Genomic DNA, 18,109 nt, shown 5'->3' on the forward strand with positions numbered 1-18,109 from the left:
AGCTATACAGAGGAATCTTCACGGCCGTGGTTCCCAGCTCGTGGGGCCGCCGTGGAGGACCGTCACAGCTGGCTGCAGCTTCGGTGAGTGAAAGACCCGCACCCACCTCAGTTCCCACACCGACTCCTGCTCCGTCACCTTCCCTGGTCCTGCGTCCTCCCGTAACACCTGTCTGGATGAAACCCGGGCTCTCACGAGGGAAGAAGGCCCAGTGGGTGAGCAGCATAATCGAATAGAAGAAACAGCGGGAGCACTGGATCTTAAAGGAGCTGCGGCACCCCGGCGAGGGAGCCATGTCTGGCCGGATGACACTTGGCCTTATCAAATACTTTAGGCTATGTGCACACGTAGTTTTCGGTGGTGTGGATTTTTCTGCATGGATTTTGGAAAAACCGCAGGTCAAAAAGACCTGCGGTTTCACACCTCTACAATGGAGGAGATTTGAAACCGCAGTAGATTCAAACAATTGACATGCTGCGGATTGTAACCCGCAGCTAATCGGCACGGAAAAATCCACAGCATGTGCACAGCATTTTTGGTTTTACCATTGGAAACAATGGTACTGTACAATGCAGCAGAAACTGCTGTGGACCCACAGGGCCTGAAACGCTGCGGATCCACAGCAGAATCCGCACCATGTGCACATAGCCTTAATCTTACCCGGAGGTAAGGATTCATCCTTGAGGCCGAGACTGGGACAAGGTATATGTGAACGTCTGGTCCATTTATTGTAATGGTCCGTTGCAGGAATGGGACTGAGTAACATTTATAAAGGAGCAAGGGTCCCGGGAACCATATGCAGTGGCAGTGAATATGGTCTGCAGCATTGAGGACAGATGGGTGCGGGAAGCGCAGTATTGTGTGCGGCGGCCACCTACAACGGTCTCAGCCCCTGCAGTCAGGCAGGGGGCAGAAAATAACTTGGCACTCAACTTAAGATGCCCTTAATCAGAAGACAAATTTTTATTAATGCAGTCTGTACAACGTTTCGGCCTATATGGCCTTCCTCAGTCTGCAATATGAAATATCAACAAGAAAAAAATCCATAGAAAAAAAATTATTAATCATGTCTTCATTTCGACATATTCAAGTAAGAAGAATTACAATACAAGGTATACAAATATGTATTAACAAACCAGGTGGAAGAATGGAGAAGTGAAAAAATGAAAAAAAAAAAAAAAAATGAAAAAGACCTACTCGACTGTTTAAAAATTGGTGGATAGGTAATGAAACTTTGTATCAGCTCCTAGTATAAATTCTGTGTAAAATAATGTAAATCAATCAGAGGGGTTGATTCATTAGTGTAGTGGAGTGTAGAAAGTGTGTTGGCTCTCTGTATTAAGACGGTTTCTAAATAAACCAATATGATCCATGAGATAAGATGGTGGATAAAGGGGGTTTTACACATAGCGATATCGCTATAACGTCAACGATTTTGTGACGTTATAGCGATATTGCCATGTGTGATACCTCCGACTGGCTCCCCCGCTGGGTTATCGCTGATCGCACGAGAATGTCCGGCTCCATTTCTCATCGTCGGCTTCCTGCTGTGACGACGAGCGACGCGTGGAGGACGTCTTCATCGCTGTGTGTGAAAGGTGAGTATCGTCCGCTGTATCGCTGCTGCATCGCTGTGAGATCTTTCTGTGTGAAAGCTCACTAGCGATCATTTAGCGATGCACCAGGAATGCACCGGGTCTGATCGCTGGTGCATCGCTAAATGTAAAAGGGCCTTAAGTGTGTAGCTACACGTCATAGGGAGATAATTACATGTGAATACGGTTTTTATCAGGCCCTTGCAATATTCAAAGGGGGAGAGGAATGAATAGATCAAACCCCCATAAAAGTAAAAAGAAAATTACGCATCATTATAAAAAGGCATTTACCTGCAAACGCTAGGTTGGTGCACTAATTACCTGTGAATAGGCTTTGTATCAGGCCCCTGCAATATTCAAAGAGGGAGAGGAATGAATAGATCAAAGCCCCATATAAAGAAAAGGAAAATTGTGCATCATTATAAAGAGGCATTTACCTGCAAATGCTAGGTTGGTGCGCTAACGTATATAAGGCCCCTGTAATACTGAAAAAAGGAGTAATCATTGCGTGTCCCGCAGCAGCGCCGCTATGATATGTTAGGGGCATATGCATATAGGTGAAGAGCGCTTAACATTGGTGATTCGTGGGTATGGACACGCAGGACGCGGCTTCCACCGCCTGTCTCGTCGCTGTGTGTAGCCAGAATGAGGGAAGCTAAATAGGGAGGGGGCGGTGCTAGGCGCACATGTGAGAAATAGGAAGCTGTGGTGGCGTGCGTTCCAAAGACAGGAAGACGCCTTATTTGTGTTCCACAGACAGGAAATAGTGGTATATGTATTGCAGAGGCTCAGTTACATGCTCCGTTATGTTCAAAACATTGTTAAGGGAGTTGTAGTGTATTATCGTCCAAATATAGAAGGCATTATGGCATTTTGTAGTGTAATTTATAAAATATAGGGCACCATAATATAATGAGGTATCTTATAATGAAATTTAATTTTAATCCCTACGGTGAAGAACAGGGGGAGGCACTACAACACATTATGTTATAATAAATCGAATGTAGGACACTATGAAATGAAGAAAAGAGAAAATAAGGAAATGAAAGAAAAAAAAAAAAGGAAAAAACCTAGATAGGTTCAATATGGACATGGAACTGCAAAGATTCTATCGCTCTCTTAGGGCCCCGTCGCACACAGCGATCTCGCCAGTGACATGGATCAGCAACAGGCCCCCCTGCCGGGTATTGCTGATCGTGCTCCATCATCCTGGGCCGTTTTTGATCGTTGGTCTCCCGCTGGCCAGCACGCAATGCTGCATGTGGCAGCGAGAGACCAGCGATCAGTGACGCTGGTTTCCAATGTAATCAGCCGGTATCCAAGAGCCGCGCGGCTCTTGGATACCCGCTGTTTACATTGGAAACAAGCTTACTCGCTGGTCCTGATCGCTGGAGGGGCTGTCTATGTGACAGCTCACCAGCGATCAGCCTAATGATGTCCCAGCGATCCCATCCATGTCGGATCGTTGGTGGGATCGCTGGGACATCATTATGTGTAACGGGGCCTTAAGACTAAAAGTTCATTTTTCTAAGAACAGTACAATAGAACCTTTGTCTCCATCCTCTCAAACTGATCATTGTCTCATATCTGCAGCCAGTCTTGGTCTTCGCTCCAAAAGTTCATTTATCCCCCCATGTGGATCACATGCATTAGAGACTTTTATTGACTTTGTCAATACATCCTTTAATAAATTGAGACATGATATCCATAAGCATAAACTCCATTGTCCACCTAATCTTGATTCATCTGATTTTCAGGCTCTACAGTCACTACAATCCGATAAGAGTATTATGATTAAACCCGCCAACAAAGGCGGAGCCATTGTAGTGATGGATAAGTCCAACTATGTAAAAGAAATTTACCGCCTACTTGATGATAGAACTATCTATACCAAGTTAGAACAAGATCCTTTACAAGTTACCTGGGACCTCATAAAGGATATCCTAACTGACTTCTGCCACCGGAAAGTCATTGATGCTAAAACAGTTGGGTTTTTAACAAAATCCCATCCCATAACTCCTGTTTTTTTACATACTCCTGAAAGTCCACAAAAATCTGGAGTATCCTACAGGACGCCCCGTTGTGTCATCCAATCCGTCTTGTCCCCAATAGCCATGTTCATAGAGAAAATCCTTACACCTCTGATTAAAAATACACCTTCGTTTCTCTTAGATACTGGTGATTTTCTTAAAAAAATAAGCGAGTTGGGTCCTCTACCTGAAGGAACATTATTGGCTTCCTTTGACGTAAAGTATTTATACACTTCAATCCCACATGATAAAGGCATATATTGTGTACAAAGTTTACTCACCCGAGCAGACATTCATACTGACATTGTTGACTTGGTATTACAATTACTTAAAGTGGTCCTGACGAGGAATTACTTTATGTTTGAAGACAATTTTTTCCTTCAAAATAGGGGTACAGCCATGGGATCCAACATGACGCTTCCCTATGCTAACACCTATATGGCGGTCTTTGAGGAGGAAGTGGTTTACACCAATCATGTTTTTCAAACTCATTGCTCCATATTGAAGTGATACATCGATGATGTATTCTGTATTTGGATGAGTCCATTGGAGACCCTACCTTCTTTGACACGCTCAATACTGCATGGACGGGCCTCTCTTTCACTATCACTAGCAGCGAGAGGAGTGTCAGCTTTTTGGACACCATGGTGATAAGGGAAGACACTGGTAGACTTTCCACTGATCTGTGCACTAAGGCCACAGATTATAGCCTCCACTTCACCAGCTTACATCCTATAACGAATGGAAGCGGAGGCAGAGATGGTGAAGTTCACATTCGTTTTTATTTTTTTAAGTGGAACCTCGGGACCACGGTCCGGGGGGCTCCTAAGGAGGAGTGACTAGTGAGCCCCGGGCACCTGTATTAAAGCCCCTCAGGCAGGGCCAGAATGGAATACCCAGAGGACACAGGTGCTACCTCCAGTTAGACCCCGAAAACGTGGCAGCTGTCCCAGCGGGACTAAAAGGGATAACAAAAGTTACAGCAGAGTCTGAAATGCGCAGGGTCCTGGATTCGGTTAGTTGGTAAGGAGTCGGTTCCAGCGACCTTCACACAGTCCTTGGACTCGGATGGCTGTAGGCGGAACGGGATGGCTTAGGCCCAGATGGTTGCTGATATAACCAGGTAACACAGGATACTGATATGCTGTGGAAACAGAGCATTAGACAATGCACAGAGACTGCAGATGCAGCACAGACAGGTTAGCATGAGAACCGGATGTAGCAATGATAAATACTTGTTGCTCCGGCACTCTCCCTATGGAGGAGAGGCCAGAAATAGCAGTCAGTGCGCTGCCATTGGTTGATTGCATTTTTTTAATAATGTACGCCGCCCCTTTAAGAAGGCAAGAGAGCGGGCGGGCGTGCCCTAATAGCCTTAGCTACAGATCTCCTCACAGGACGCCAGGAGGAGGAGGCAGGACAGAACGCTGAGCAGCAGCATGAGAGGCTCGAGGTGAGTGCCCAGAATGGAGAGCAGCAGCAGGCCTGGACGCAGCGCCAGGACGGGGCCAGGTGTAACAGCGGCAGGCCTGGGCGCAGAGCCAGGATGGGGACCAGGTGTAACAGTATCCCCCTCTTTACACCCCCTCTTCTTCAAGCCTGCGTAGAACCGTTTAAGGAGAAGAGGAGCCTGGATGTTCTCCCTAGGCTCCCAAGATCTCTCCTCAGGACCAAAATCCTTCCAGTCCACCAGGTAGTAGGTCTTACCCCTTACTTTTTTGACGGCCAGGATATGTTTTACCTCAAAAACATCATCCTCCGAGACAGGGTCAGGAGTGGTACCTGGATCCTTAAAGAAGGGACTCAAAACTACTGGTTTGAGGAGCGAAACATGAAAGGAGTTAGGCATACGTAGGGAAGTGGGCAACTTCAGCTTGTACGAGACTGGATTGATCTGTCTCAAGATCTCAAATGGTCCGATGAACCAGGGACCCAATTTGTAGGATGGCATATTTAACCGGAGGTACTTAGAAGAGAGCCATACCTTGTCTCCGGGGCGAAAGATAGGTGCATCCAAACGTCTCTTTTCCGCATGCCTTTTTCATACGCTGGGAGCCTGTCTCCAGCGCACTTTTGGTATCCCTCCAGACCTTAGAAAAATCTTCGGCGAAAGTATCGGCAGCTGGAATGCCAGATGATCCAGAGATGGGAAGAGGTATTCCGGTTTGCAATCCGAAGACAATCTGAAAGGGAGTCTTTCCAGAAGATTCACTTACTTGATTGTTGTAAGAAAATTCGACCCAGGACAGTAAGTCTACCCAGTCGTCATGATGGACATTGACAAAGTGACGCAGGAATCCAGCCAGGATTTGATTTGTCCTCTCCACTTGTCCATTGGACTGGGGATGATGTGCTGAGGAAAAATCCAGTTCAATTCTTACCAGTTTACAAGCTGCTCTCCAGAATCTTGAGGTTCACTGGACTCCTCTGTCGGACGCGATGTGGAGAGGGAAACCATGGAGACGGAAGATGTGCCGGATGAACAGGTCCGCCAACTCAGGAGCAGTTGGAAGACCGGGTAGTGGAATGAAGTGAGCCATTTTAGTGAAGCGATCCATTACTACCCACACCGCAGAACAGCCAGATGAGATTGGGAAATCTGTGATGAAGTCCATTGTGATATGTTGGCAGGGAGCAGATGGAATTGGAAGAGGCTGAAGCCTACCTGCGGGTAGATGCTTGGCTGTCTTGTTACGAGCACAGGAAGGACAGGCTGTGACGTACTCCAGAATGTCCTTAGCCATGGCAGGCCACCAGTAGTACCGGGAGATGAGTTGCAGAGTCTTTCTCTGGCCGGCGTGACCAGCCAACTTGGACGAGTAACCCCACCAAAGGACACGAGTACGCTCAGAAGCTGACACGAAAGTCTTCCCAGGAGGCAGCCGGGCAAGATCAGTAGAAGCGACCGCGAGTAACCTTGAGGGTTCAATGATGTGCTGCGGTTCTTCTTGATCAGGAGGTAGAAAGGCTCTGGAAAGTGCGTCTGCTTTGACATTTTTGTCAGCTGGGCGAAAATGAAGAACAAAGTTAAAACGAGCAAAAAACAAAGCCCAGCGGGCTTGACGAGGATTCAGCCTTTGTGCAGTTCGGAGGTAAGCAAGGTTTTTGTGATCGGTGTATACAACTACCTGATGATGAGCTCCTTCTAGAAGATGCCTCCACTTCTGCAGAGCCAATTTGATAGCCAACAATTCCCGATCTCCAACAGAATAATTCCTCTCTGCGGAAGAAAAACACTACGGGAATGCATTCGCCCGGAGGACAATTTCTGGGTTAGTACAGCTCCCGCACCTACTGAAGAGGCATCGACCTCAAGAAAAGCCGGATTACTTACCGGTAATGCTCTTTTAATGAGTCCACGACAGCACCCACTGGAGGTATCGGATCCGCCCATTTGGAACAGGAAACCCTACAGGAAAGATAAAAGGGGCGGTCCGCCTTTCCTCCTCAGTTTTACGTTTCAGAGTACCAGAAGGACCGCCAAGGATTAGGCAATGTTCTCTTATTTTAACATCTTTCTTATCCATTATTTGGTTGATATACTTTAACTATTGATATCTTTAGGGAGGGAAGTGAGCGGGTGCTGTCGCGGACTCATTAAAAGAGTATTACCGGTAAGTAATCCGGCTTTTTACTCTTCGCCACGACAGCACCCACTGGAGAGATTCCAGAGACCATCACCTGGGTGGGACCACCGTGCCAAGGACAGTCCTGCCAAAGCTTAAGTCAGAGGTTGATGAAAGATCAAGTCTATAGTGGTTATAGAAGGTAGAAGGGGATGACCAAACTGCCGCCTTACATATAGTTTCAATCGGAACATCTCCCTCCAACTGTTGGACCTCTCAATATATTTTAGGACAGTTCTTTTGACGTCCAGAGTATGGAACTTCTGCTCTTCCGGAGTAGAGGGATTTTTATAGAAGGTTGGAGGAGTATCTCCTGAGATCTATGGTATTTTGTTGCCACTTTTGGCAGGTAGGCAGGGTCTGGTTTTAAATACCAATCTGTCTTGGTATTCTTGAAAAAAAGGTGGATCTATTGACAAGGCCTGGATATCACCCACTCTTCTAGCAGAGGGCCATTTTAAGTGCTAAGTATTTGAAGGGTATTGTGTCGATCGGCTCAAAGGGGTCTACCGTTAGGGCGTCTAAGACCAGATTTAGATCCCATGTAGGGACGGAGGGTATGTGGATTGGAGCTATTCGTTCACATGCTGTAATGAATCGAGTTATCCACTTGTTGCCTGCTATATTATGGCCATATAGTGCTCCTAATGCCGATATTTGTACTCTTAGCGTATTTACTGCTAAGCCTAAGTCTTTCCCTTTCTGAAGAAATTCCAAGATTGGGATTATCGGAACTTCTGCTGTATGAGGTACTGTATGGAATTGAAGAAATTTTTTCCATATTCTAGTGTAAATTTGGGTTGTGGACTGTTTTCTACTTTGTAGTAGTGTAGTAATTAAAGACTCAGAGAATCCTCTTGTCCTCAATAACTGCCTCTCAAATTCCACGCCGTCAAGTGCAAGCTGAGCACTTGAGGGTGGAAAAAGGGGCCTTGGGAGAGTAGGTTGGGAGTCGAAGGAAGGACCCAAGGATCTGTTATTGACATAATTTGCAGCCATGAAAACCACAATCTTTTTGGCCAGAACGGTGCTATTAAGATTATCCTTGCTTTGTCGTCTCTGATCTTCCGAATTACTTGAGGTAGGAGGATCAATGGAGGGAACGCATACGCCAGGTTGAAATTCCATGGAGCTAGAAGGGCGTCTAGTATGTCTGGGTGATCTGATGGAGATAGGGAGGCAAATGTTTTTATCTGCCTGTTCTCCTTTGTGGCGAAAAGGTCCACCTCGGGTTGTCCCCATAGGGCTACTATGTCCCTGAAGACCTTCTGATTGAGGCACCACTCTCCTTGCCGTAGAGTGTGTCGGCTTAGGAAGTCTGCCTTTTGATTGCTCTCGCCTCTGATATGAAGGGCCGAGAGGGACAAAAAATAGTTTTCTGCTAAGTTTAAAATTCTTGCCGCTGAAGACATCAGAGTCTCTGATCGAGTCCCTCCTTGTCTGTTTATATAGGCCACTGTGGTGGTGTTGTCCGATAGGATCCTGACATGCTTCTGTTGGAGCTGCCGAAGGAAGTTGTATAGAGCATAGAACACTGCAGTCAGTTCTTTTAAATTGGATGAGTACTCGCATTCCTCTCTATTCCACCTTCCCTGATGAAACCCATTCTCCATGTGGGCTCCCCAGCCCTGGGGACTGGCATCGGTGGTTATGATACAGGATGGAACTATAACCCATGGAACTCCTGAACATAAATGCCATCATCTAACCACCACTCTAGAGAAGTCAAGACTTCTTGTGACAGGGTTATTTTGCTCTGTAAATGACCACTATGTCGCTTATCCTCTTGGAGGATCTGGTGTTGTAGTGTACGGACATGGTACTGGGCCCACCGGACTGCCGGTGTGCAAGAATTTAGTGATCCTAATAGTGACATTGCTCATCTCAAGGACACACGTGGTCTATCTATAGCTGCTCGTATTTTTTGTTTCGTGAGGGTGATTTTTACCTGAGGTAGTAGACATCTCTGGGTCAAGGAATCTAGTTGAAATCCTAGAAATGTCTGGAGAGATTGTGGATCGAGTCTGGACTTTTGGATATTGATGATCCAGCCAAGGCTCTGAAAAGAGGAGATTGCGTCAGTCACGCGTTCGGTACATTGTTTGACTGAATTCCCAATTATTAGGAAGTCGTTTAAATACGGCACGATCAGTGTGTCCTTTTGGCGAAGGTAGGCCATCACTTCTGCCATCACCTTGGTAAATATTCTTGGTGCCGTGGAAAGCCCGAAGGGCATGGCCGCGTATTGGAAATGACGAATCCTGCCCTCGACTTCCACTGCGACTCTTAGGTATTTCTGGAATCTATTGTGAATAGGGAGATAATAAGCATCTTTTAAATCAATCCCTGCCATTACGCAATTTGGGAAACACGGGTATTACATACCTGGTAATGTGTTTTTTCATGAGACATGACGGCACCACGAGAGAGGGGATCCGCCCAGCGAGGACAGGAAACCTTCAAGATAAAAGGGGCGGCTCCTCTCTCCGCATCAGTTGTTTTACAGAGCACGAGAGGAACTCCGCAGGTTAGTGGACACAAATAGTACATATTTTATACTGCTAAATTTCCAACACCAAGGGAGTGTATAATACTAACAAACCACCCAACTAATGACGTGATCAAATAGGGCGGGAATATAAGGGTGCCGTCATGTCTCATGAAAAAACACATTACCAGGTATGTAATACCCGTGTTTTTCCATGGTACATGACGGCACCACGAGAGAGTTACAGAGATTTGTATTCTCTTTAGGGGGGGGATCACTGCCTGTAACACTTCTCCCGAATGTGAGATCAGAGGTAGCAGATAGGTCTAATCTGTAACGTCTGAAAAAGGTAGATGGAGAGGACCAAGTGGCCGCCTTACAGATTTGGTCGATGGAGACGTCAGCTCTCTCCACCCAGGACGTTGCCATGGCCCTCGTGGAGTGGGCTTTTAGGCCCTCTGGAACAGCCCTGCCTGCACTACTATATGCTAACATGATGGCATCTCTCACCCATCTAGCTATAGTCTGCTTAGAGGCTTTAAGGCCTTTTCTTGCCCCCTGGTATGAGACAAATAAGGCCCTCTGTTTTCTCCAAGGTCTTGTCATGTCTAAATACTGTAGGATACATCTCCTAACGTCTAAGCAATGAAGTCTCTCCTCCTTCTGTTTACCGGGGTTAGGACAAAAAGATGGTAGGACTATCTCCTCAGCCCTGTGGAATTTCGACACTACCTTAGGGAGGTATGCTGGGTCTAATTTTAACACAACTCTATTGTCCATGACCTGAGTGTATTGCGGGTCTGCTGATAGTGCGTGTAAGTCCCCAACCGTACGGGCCGATTTGAGTGCCACTAATAAAGCTGTCTTTAAAGTTAACACTTTATCTGATGTTGCGTTTAGTGGTTCAAATGGACTCTGTCAGAGATGATAGAACCAAATCTAGATCCCAGGGAGGAGGCATAGGAGACGGGACAGAGTCAGCTCTAGTACAGGCCCGGATAAATCTGGCCACCCATCTATTGTTTGCCAGGTCATAGTTGAATAAGTCTGCCAGGGCTGAAACGTGAACTTTGAGGGTGCTGCCAGCTAACCCCAACTCTACGCCCTTCTGCAGAAACTCCAGTACTGCCCCTATCAGTACTTCTCCCTCCTGTATCGGGCCTGAGGTAGATAAAAATTTTCTCCATATCCTTCCATAAATTTTTGTAGTCACTGGTTTTCTGCTACTGAGTAAGGTGGATATTAACCCCGCTGAGAAACCTTTTTTCTCTAACAGTGACCTTTCAAATTTCAGGCTGTCAAATACAGCCTGGACTTCGGAGGGTAACTGAAGGGACCCCGTGTTAGCAGGTCGTGGTCCTCTGGGAGCACCCATGGGTCCGCCACCGACATCACTCTCAGCCAGTAGAACCACGGTCTTTTCGGCCAAAAGGGAGCCATCATAATTACTCTGGCTTGGTCCTCCCTGATCTTCCTCAGAACTGCTGGAATGAGGCACACTGGAGGGAAGGCATACATGAGACCTGGTGTCCACTTTATCCTGAAGGCGTCTACTGCCAACGGCAAGTCTGCTGGACTTAGGGAGCAGAATTTTTGAACCTTCTTGTTGGTTTTTGAGGCGAAGAGATCTATGATGGGTTTCCCCCACATATGCACAATCCGTTGAAAAAATGGACTATCTTAGGCGCCATTCTCCTTGCCTCAGGTGGTTCCTGCTCAGAAAGTCTGCCTTCAGGTTGTCTACGCCTCGAATATGCAGGGCCGATGATGAAAAGAACTGGTGGTGTTCTGCTAGATTCATGATCCTTTTTGCTATTCGCATCAGGGACCGAGAACGGGTGCCCCCCCCCCCGGTGGTTCACATATGCGACTGCTGTACGGTTGTCTGATAGGACTCTCACATGATGTCCTCTTAGGTGTGTCAACAATCCCTCCAGCGCTCTTTCGATGGCTAGTAGCTCCCACTCGTTTGAGGATAATTTCTTTCCTCCTGGAGCCAGGGATCCTGGAGCCACCGTGTGTCTAGATGGGCTCCCCAGCCCCATGGACTGGCGTCCGTTGTGACCACTCTGGAGGCTGTGTATGTCCAGGGCACTCCTCTTGGAGAGGACTCTATCTGTAACCACCACTTGAGTGACTGGAGTACAGGGTCCGGGAGGGTGAGCTTCTGCTCTAACTGCCCCTAAAGCCTCAGGTCGTTTTGTAGAACACACCACTGAAGTTCTCTTGTGTGAAACTGTGCCCATTTTACTGCTGGTATGCAGGAAGTTAGGGACCCCAACACTGACATGGCCCTTCTCAGAGTTTTTTTTTTTTTAATGTTGCCATGATTAGATTTTTGATCTTGTCTTTTTTCTCCTCTGGGAGGCGACACTCCTGTACCACCGAGTCCAATGTTAGGCCCAAAAAATTTTGGATCATTGCTGGTACCAGTTTAGATTTTTTGAGGTTCAGTTGCCAACCCAGGGTCTGTAGTGTCACCATCACTATTTTGACTTGTTCTTGACAGTGAGAGAAATTTTTTCCCACTATCAAGAAGTCGTCCAGATATGGTATCACCAGAGTGTCTTTTTCCCTGAGATGGGCTGTGACCTCTGCAATTAATTTTGTAAAGACTCAGGGAGCTATCGCTACACCAAAGGGAAGAGCCCTGTATTGAAAGTGACGCCACTAAGACCTTATCTGAACCGCCACTCTGAGATATTTGCGGTCTTGTTGCCGGATCGTGACATGATAGTAAGCATCCTTGAGATCCAGGACTGCCATGTAGCACTGAGGATAAAGGAGCTTCACCACTGACCTTATCGCTTCCATCTTGAATGATGGAACTATCAGATATTTGTTGAGGCCTTTCATATTTATAATCGTCCTCCAGGAATTGTCTGGCTTTTTTATAAGAAAAGGGAGGGGGAGTAAAAACCTTCCTTCTCTTTTTCCGGAATTTCTCCCAGGACCTGTTTTTCTAGAAGTGATAATACTTCTCCTTCCAGACTTTCTTGTTTTTCTTGAGATGACTGTACTGGAGTCTGCATGTATCTTCGTGGCGGCCAGTGGTGAAATCTTAATTCCAGACCCGACCCTACTATTTGTCGGATCCAGGTACTGGATGAGATCCTCTCCCAGGCTGGGAGGAAGTGAGAGAGCCTTCCCCCCCACCTGAGAAGGACCGTCACTGGGAGGGTTTTTTGGTGTCTTTGGAGGGCTTGCCGAAATAGAAGCCTCTCCCACCTCTGGCTCGCTTGTCAGAATTGTTTCTGTCTCGATCCATGTACTGCTGTCTTCTGAATTTTCGGCCCTTCTGAAAGGAGCGCCAAAAGGCCTGAAATGGCTGTTTTGGGAAATTCTTTTTGTCGCCGGCTTTCTCCAACACGTCATCCAATGGCGGTCCAAACAGGAAATTTCCCTCACATGGCAGAGAGCAGAGTTTCATCTTTGCCTGAGTGTCCCCCGGCCAGCATTTGAGCATACTGCCCGGCGTCCTACATTGGTTAAGGCCGCTGACTTTGCTGCTAGCCTGGCTGAATCTCCTGAAGCCTCAGCAAGAAAGAATGCCGCTGCTCTGATGGCCAGTAATGCTTCCAGAATAGATTCCTCTCTTTGCTCTAGCTGGTCTTCCAGGTTTTCCACCCATATTTTCAGGGACCTAGCCACAAAAGTGGCCGTGACGGCGGGCCTTAGTGCCCCAGCCGAGACCTCCCAGGCCATCTTAAGACAATTGTCTGTCTTTCAGTCCAGAGGTTCTTTTAGAGAACCTAAATCCTCAAAGGGTAGGGAGGATTTCCTGGCGAGTTTTGATATCACTACATCAATTTTTGGAGCTCTATCCCAGGATGAGGATGCCTCTTCCTCAAAGGGGTACCTCCTTTTTAGGGAATTGATTATCTGGGACTTCTCTGGATTTTCCCATTCCCGTTTTATGAGTCCTTCCAGTTGTTCATTAATAGGGAAGGCTCTACGTTTTTTTCTTTTGTAGTCCGCTGATTGTAATGCCCTCACTGATTTGCAAACCTCTGTTTGATTTAGGGATCTCAGACTGTCAGAGAATGAGGGTGTCTCTTCCGATACTGTCTTGTTAATACAATCCTGGCACAATCTTTTATTCCAGGATGCTCCTAAGGGACTATTGCATAAAGGACATCCTTTATTTTTATATATTTTTTTTTTTTCCCTACTCTTCTTAGGGACCTCCTATACTCCACCCCGCCAATGTATGTAAAATAGGGGAGAGGAGACAAGAGAGAGAGAAAGAGAACAGACATTAGAGTGCTGGACTTTCTCGAAATTCACTCACCACTAGGACGCTTCACAGAACGGATACCGGATCTGGAGGCTGACTGGTCTTCTCACTGTCTCCCAAAGAGACTAGGGACCCCTCCTTTTTGCGGCGACGATCCGTCCGTGTGCTGTCCGAGTGGCTCCCACTGCTGCTGCAGCGTGTCTGGCTCTTCTCCTCTGAGCGCAACCGCCTCTCCTTCGCCTCCTGGTGCGGATGCAAGTGCTCTGGCGAAGGGCTCTCCATTTTATAAACTGCTTAACTGCTGCTGTCTTGTGATGAGAGCAGTCACATCTAACCAAATAATGGTGTGGTGACGCCTGCCAGCACTTCCTGTTGCCTATAAATAGCAGCACTATTTTTTTTTTTTTTTTAAATTAATTGGTACCCCTGGTTGATCCTGCACCTGCCAGCCGCTTGCACTTCCTGGTTATGACCCCACGCCTGCGCACTATAGCTGGCCTATGCGCACACCCGGCAATCACATCCGGTGCGTGCTCTCCTCCGGTGCCCCCGCCCCCTTCGGTTGCATGCGCACTCTTCCAGTGCCCATGCTCCCTTCAGGCGTAAGCACGGCTGAAGCACGCACCAGGCGATGCGCGTTCCCCTGACCCGTGCACCCTTCACTTCCGGTGCGCGTCAGGGGTCACTTCCGGTATGCGCCTGGAATGCTTCCCGTGCGTACTTGCGGTCTGTTCTCGGTGTTCCGACGCCATGGACCTCCCGAGCAGCCCTCTTATAGCGCAGTTTGTCAGCCATACCTTGCACTGCCACCACTGTTTCAGTGTACCGTATCAGAGAGACCCGCTGTCGCCCGTCAAACCTGCCGACTGGTCTTACCGGGAGAAGCAACTGCACTACCACCACTGACAACGGGTACTGGATCGGAGAGCCCCGCTATCGCCCGTCATACCTGTAGTCCAGCCTTACCAGGTGAAGCATCTCCACTGCCACCACTGAAATCAGGTAATTCATCAGGGCCGTTTCTGTAGTGCCTGTCTCAACAGGGAGGGTACCCACATAGCCTCCGTGGAGCTTTAATTCTGCCTTGACACCGATGTGTCTCACAGGCTGCATGGCCACTATATGTCGACAGGGAGGGAGCACGGAAAGTGGCCTCCGTGGACTTCTATGGGGCAAGTTTTGGTCATCTTGGAGGGTACACGAACCATGGTCTCCGAGGCATCATTACTTCACCCGGGCAACTGCCTCACGGGCTGTGGCCATGCACTCGCTCAGGGGGGACATAGGAATATATGGCCCCCGAGGCGACTACCGGTACCTGGTGACGGGTGTAGCAGACCAGTGCCTGCCAGTAATCACCCGACCCAGGCATCCTCTTCTTTCTTCCAGAATCTTCAAGAGCTTTTCATCTTGAGGGTTCCCCATCGAGGACAGGAAACCAACTGATGGGGAGAGAGGAGCCGCCCCTTTTATCTTGAAGGTTTCCTGTCCTCGCTGGGCGGATCCCCTCTCTCGTGGTGCCGTCATGTACCATGGAAAAAAGAAGCTTTATAGTGGATCTAATTGATTCCATTTTGAAGTTATAATTTTTTATAAATGAATTAAGCTTCTTTAAATTAATAATGGTTCTAAACGTACCGTCTGGTTTAGAAACCAAAAACAGGGGAGAGTAAAAGCCTCTACCCTCTTGTTCCTCAGGGACGTCAACTAAAACTTTTTTAGCTAGTAGGACTCGAATCTCGTCTTCGAGAGCCTTTTGCTGAACTGAGGAATTAAGGCGAGTAATAACAAAGAACTCATAAGGGATCTGAAGGAATTCAATCTTTATTCCTTCCTTGATTATGTTCAAAATCCAAGGGCTTAACGTAATTTGTTCCCATTTGGTAACAAAAAATTTTAATCTACCCCCAACTGGTGGGTCTAAACTCTTAATTTTTATCTCTCCTATATGTTGGCCCTCTGAAGATGGTACCCTTCTGCTTTTCGTCTTTCGTGGCCCATCTATTCGTTCTGTCCGACTGTCTTCTTCTCCCGAATGGCCGTCTCTTAAAGGTTTTCCTATAAAATGGAATGGGAGAATCACTAAAGGCCTTTTTCCTCTTTTGCCTTGGCGAGAATTTCGTCTAAGGCTTTCCCGAAGAGGAACTCACCCTCGCATGGGGTTGCACTAATTTTGGATTTTGATTGTGCGTCCCCTTTCCAGCTTTTTATCCACAGCGCGTGTCTGGCGTTATTCACCAGGGCTGCCGACCTCGCTGCCAGTCTTAGGGTGTCCGCTGAAGCATCTGCCATAAAGGCAGCTGCACCTCTTATCAACGGGATGGCTGCACGCAGTTTCTCCCTTGACACTCTTTGCTCGATCTGCTGATCTAATTGATCTAGCCATACCAGCATTGATCTAGCAGTACATGTGCTGGCTATTGCGGGTTTGAATACCCCGGTGGTGGACTCCCAGGACCTTTTGAGCGAAGATTCTGCCTTTCGGTCTAATGGGTCTGCTAACAATCCTGCGTCCTCGACCGGGATCGAGGTCTGTTTGGAAGTGGAGGCTATGACGGCATCCACCTTTGGTATTTTAGTCCATTTCAATAGGTCTTCATCAGTGAATGGATACTTCCGTTTTGAGGCTGATGGGAGAAAACCCCTCTGGTCGTGTTTTTCCCACTCTTTTGATGAGGTCCTTAATTGCCGGTATCACCGGAAATGATCTCCTCTTTTTTTCTGCCAATCCCGCAAACATAATGTCCTGCGCGGTTTGGGCTCCCCTTTCCTCTTCACACCCCATAGTATTTCTAACCGCTTTTACTAGGTTATCTACGCTGTCCAGTGGAAAACATGCGCGTCCTTCCATCTCCGAGGATGACGATGAGGACGTGAATGCGGAGCCTGAATTTAACTCCTGTTCTTCCTCTGACTCTGAACTAACAACGACCTGTTTCTTATGACTGGACTCTGAGGGAGTGCTGGCGCGGTTGATGGCTTGTATCTCCTCCCTAATTATGGCTCGGATATCTTTAGAAGATATCGTCGACCCCTGCCTGGTCTCTTTCATGCATTGTTTGCATAGTTTTTTGGGGTAGGAGTCAGGGAGAAGCTCTGAACATAATGCGCATTCTTTATGTTTAGTTTTTTCTTTTTTCTTTTGACTGAAGTGGGAGGTCAAAGGTAAAGAGAGGGGGGGGGGGAGGAGGTTAGCTTAATAGGTAGAGTATATACTTTGCACACTCACCCAGTGAAGCTTAATACCGGGTCGGATGGCTGAGACGGTCTGGATCTGGTTTCTGCTGCCTCGCTCCTGCGGGCAGTCTCTGTCCTGGCGCTGCGGTCCCTGGTGGAATTGCCCCCAGCTGAATCCCCTGCTGGGGCCTGCGACTCCGTGGGGGACGACATGGTTCCATCATTGCAGCGCTGTTTTATCTTCACTCCTGTCGTGCCCCCGGAAGTCGCCCTGTGTCGGGGAGCATGCGCCGCGTCATCGCCATCCTACCCCGGAAGTTCAACCATTACTTCCGGGGTATAGGAGCGTCGGGCGCCAGCCGGCTCCTGCGCCACCGCTACTCACACGCGCGGTACGCGCGCACATGGCTTCACCTCCCACGCTTTATCCCCACCGATGGGGGGGGGGGGGTGTTCTGCCTCCAGATGCCAGACCGGCCCGCTCCCTGGTAAGACCGGGCGGCCCTCCCCGGACCCGGTCATCACCGTTATGCCACCAGACGAGGGGGGAGCCGTCAAACGGAATCTCCCCCGACGCTGCTTCCGGACCGCAGCCCCTGCCGTTTCCTTAGGAGACCGCACAGGCGGATGCATGGCCCAGGTAAGATCCTGCAGGATCCTGCTCCATTTGGAACAGGAAACCAAAACTGAGGAGGAAAGGCGGACCGCCCCTTTTATCTTTCCTGTAGGGTTTCCTGTTCCAAATGGGCGGATCCGATACCTCCAGTGGGTGCTGTCGTGGCGAAGAGTAAAAAAATTTTTAATTAGAGTTAGGACAATGAAGAACAGGTGCGACAGCAAAGGCCTTTTTGAGAGAAACAAAGGCCTCCTCAGCCTCAGGAGGCCAATCCTTCGGATTTGTACCTTTCCTGGTTAGAGCTGAGATGGGTGCCACTCGGGTGGACAAGTTAGGAATG

Source organism: Dendrobates tinctorius, unplaced genomic scaffold (assembly GCF_039654945.1).
Source record: "Dendrobates tinctorius isolate UK_male_01 unplaced genomic scaffold, ASM3965494v1 ptg000098l, whole genome shotgun sequence".
NCBI classification, from domain to species: Eukaryota; Metazoa; Chordata; class Amphibia; order Anura; family Dendrobatidae; genus Dendrobates; species Dendrobates tinctorius.